Here is a 3,623-nt window from a genome sequence, read left to right as displayed (position 1 = left end):
CCTGCCTCTGCCTCCCGAGTGCTGGCATTAAAGGTGTGTGCCACCACGCCTGGCTGATGTTTTCTTTTAATGTTGGGTATTTGATCCCGGTTGTTGCTTGTTCTCAGTTACAGACAGAAGCATTGTGGAATAGTAACCTGAAAAACTACATGTGATTTGAAAGAATGGAATTTTATGCACACAAGAAGATTTATCTTAATAGGACTTTTCATTAGACACAGAGTGGTATTGTGACTGTACCTGTTTCATGTTTAAAAGTAAAGTTCAGGGCTGGGTTATGCTCAGTGGGTCAAGTGTTTGCTGTGCAAGCATGGAACTATAGAAGTGCTGAGTGCGTAAGTTAGTCCTCTTAGAACAAGTTAATCAACTAAGCCAGCCTAATTGCTGACCGCTCTCCCTCAATCGTAAGGTTGAGACTTATTGAAGAAAAAATATAGTATAAATATCTGGATTTCACATGCATGTATACACACATACATAGACCTATACACCATATATATATATATATATATATATATATATATATATATGCAAAAATATAATATGAATCAAATATAACTATGAATCAAAATGGAAATTGCAGTGGGTTTTAGTATGTGTATGTAACTATATTTGGCTCTTACTCAGTTTCTCTTTCCTAAATTTAAATATCCACATACATCTTAAATGCCTTTGTACTTTCCACCAGTAAGTCTTCATAAATAAGGTTTGGAAAAATTATCTTGCTTCTCTGAAGAAAATAATGAGTAAAGAAACTTAGAAATAAGAAACTTAAAAGAGGCTGGCACACACCTTTAATCCAAGTATTTGGAAGGCAGAAGCAGATGGATCTCTGTGCATTTCAGGATAGCCAGGGCTATAGAGAGAGACCCTGTTTCAAAACACTGGGGGGTGGGGGGGAGGAAGGCAAAGAGGAGGAGAAGGAGGGAAGGAGAGAGGGAAGGTGGGAGGGAAGGGGGCAGAAGAGAAAATCATGAGATTCTGTAGATAGAAGTGTAACTTCATTCATTCACCACTGAGAAAAAAGTGTCTTGTAACCTTCCTGATTTTCAGTTGCTAAATTCAATTCTTAGTGTGGACATTTTACATATTATAATGTTATTAAGTCTATTATAAGCTTGAAGTAGTATCAGTGCAGATAGGCAGTTTAGATCTGTTTGTAACTGGTACCAGCTCTCCTTTCATGTTTATTTATTATTCAGCTTTGGGTTCTTTATTACTAGATCAGTCCAAGGTTGACTCAGGGACCATTTGGAATGTGGAATTTTTCACCAACAAGTTTTTTTAAAAGTATTTAAGACATTTCATTATTTTTATATGCGTTCCTTCCTTGGTGTTTTCTGAGTTGGCCTTTTGACTACTAATTTAAAGAAGCCGAACATCAAATAGCATTTTAAGAGGAGTCCATCATAGGTAGAAAACATATTTCTTGCTTTCCTCCAGCCAAGCAAGGTGCTCAAAGGAAACAAGGTCAAGGTGTAGAAGGTTGGGCCGTGCCCAGGCTGTTGTGGATAAACAGGAGACCCAAAGGTGCAGAATCCTGAGAAAAGGCCTGAGAAGTTCAGCATAAGACTAGCTGTCCACCCACAAAAGATTTTACACCCTTTGTCAAGTGGCCCCTCTACATAGCTACGGCAGCAAAGGGCCGGCCGTGTCTATACGCTGCTCAAAGTACTGTAATGCCTGCCTTTAACCAGTTCCCCCAGGTCCCGGACCTGCTAATAATGACCTAGCTGCTTTAGCTTGCCCATGAGCTCAGGGCAGAGACAAAACACGAGAAGCAAAGGCTGCTTGACTATGCTGAGGTGAAAACTGCTGGCAGTGGGGTGGCAATGGGGCACCCCACCTAAAAGACCACCTGACCATTGCGCAGGGGCTGCTGGTCTATGCTGAGAAGAAAGCTGCTGGAAAGGGAAAGCTTCACCTGAGAGACCACCTGTCTTTTGAGCAGGGGTCAGTACAGTCCAAGCAGGGATGAATACAGTCACCATCTTAGAGAACAAGAAGGCTCAGCTGGTGGTGACTGCCCACAACTTAGATCCCATGGATTTGGTGGTCTTCCTGCCTGCCCTGTGTTGCAACATGGGGGTCCCCTACTGCATCATCAAGGGAAAAGCTGGGGTGGCTGATCCAGTGGAAGGCTCGTACCACCATCATCTTCATACAAGTTAACTTGGAGAAAGGGTATTCTGGCTAAGCTGGTGGACATTTAGGACCAATTATAAAGACAGATTCAATGAGCTCTGCCCACTGGGGAGGCAATGTTCTGGATCCCAGGTCTGTCATTTCGAGGCTGGAAAAGGCAAAGGACAAAGAACTTACCACTATACTTGGTTAAATATAAAATATATACTGCTAAGTTCTCTGTACAGAAATATAATTATGAAATAAAAATACTTCTTTTAATAAACTGACACCATAACTTGGGAGTTGACACACACACACACACACACACACACACACACACACACACACACACACACAGATTGTTTTCCAAATTATTTTCATGTAAATTTGTTTTCAGCTGCAATCACAATACAGTATACTTATTTCTATTAGAAGGCAGATTCCGGTGCTCTGTTCATGGGTGCAGCTTCTCAGTGTGCTCCTTAGAAATCCGTACTTAGAAAGTTTACCCTCTTACGCACAGCGCATTGTCTTCTGCTTTCAGCATTGGATTTGAGTGAAGCATAAGTCTTGTGAAGCATAAGTCTTTTGGTGTACTTCTGTGTAGAGATGGGTCAGCCATTATTTCAGACATGAATTTTATTTAGACTTTTTTTTTTTTGTAACCGCTTCTTAACTTCACTGTCTTCCTGGCTAATAGCAACGGCATGTAGATGTGTACTTACAAGCCTTGACATTTATATGTTGGTCTCTTGCCAAAAATTACAACTTCACACCCAATTGTTAGTAAAAGCATGATTGCAAGTAATAGTGTTTCAGAATAGCTAGACTGTTGAAGTGTACGTAATAGAATTATGGCTTCCAAATTGGATCTTAGAACTGAGAACCATTATTGTGGAGTCACTGATGTGCGTTAAGGAATCTTAAGTGCAGCTGCCCTAGGAGATGCAGGAAGTTATGTTTTATGATACAGTATTTTTGAGACATAATGAAAGATAATTTTTGTTTACATGTATTAAAAGTTACACTCTCTGGAGTCCTGCCCTTTTAATTAACCAGTAGTATGAATTATTAATTAATTGGTTAAACTCCGTCAGCAATGGCTAGGAGAAGCTTAGAGTCAGAATTTGGTCCATTTTAGAGTCGTTTTGGGGAATTTACATTTATGTACACTAGTAATGTTACTTTACCTTTTCTTTTCTCATTTTCGTTTTTCCAAACTACCACAAATTCCTTATGGGTAATATTAGAAATAAGTGTATTTAGTAGTGTGTCATCTCGGCAGCCACTCATTCTTACATTCACATTGAGCTGTAGCCATGGAAACTGACAGGTGTTTGGACAAGTCCAGCTGTTCTCCTCCTTGACCTCTTTACTATTCGCCATAACACTATAGTCTTCACTAACTTTACTATTCGCCATACTTCTATAGTCTTCACTAACTTTACTATTCGCCATAATGCTATAGTATTCACTAACTTTACTATTCGCCATAA

General features: G+C 39.8%; 1 protein-coding gene across 5 annotated transcripts in view; it reads left to right on the top strand.

Annotated features, from left to right (window-relative positions):
* Fancl (FA complementation group L) overlaps positions 1–3,623 on the top strand; it is a 72,912-nt gene that overhangs the window by 25,897 nt on the left and 43,392 nt on the right. The window lies entirely within an intron of this gene.

The sequence above is a fragment of the Mus pahari genome, chromosome 13 (genome assembly GCF_900095145.1).
Source record: "Mus pahari chromosome 13, PAHARI_EIJ_v1.1, whole genome shotgun sequence".
In the NCBI taxonomy this organism is placed as follows: Eukaryota; Metazoa; Chordata; class Mammalia; order Rodentia; family Muridae; genus Mus; species Mus pahari.
This window is presented reverse-complemented; position numbering and strand designations above follow the sequence as displayed.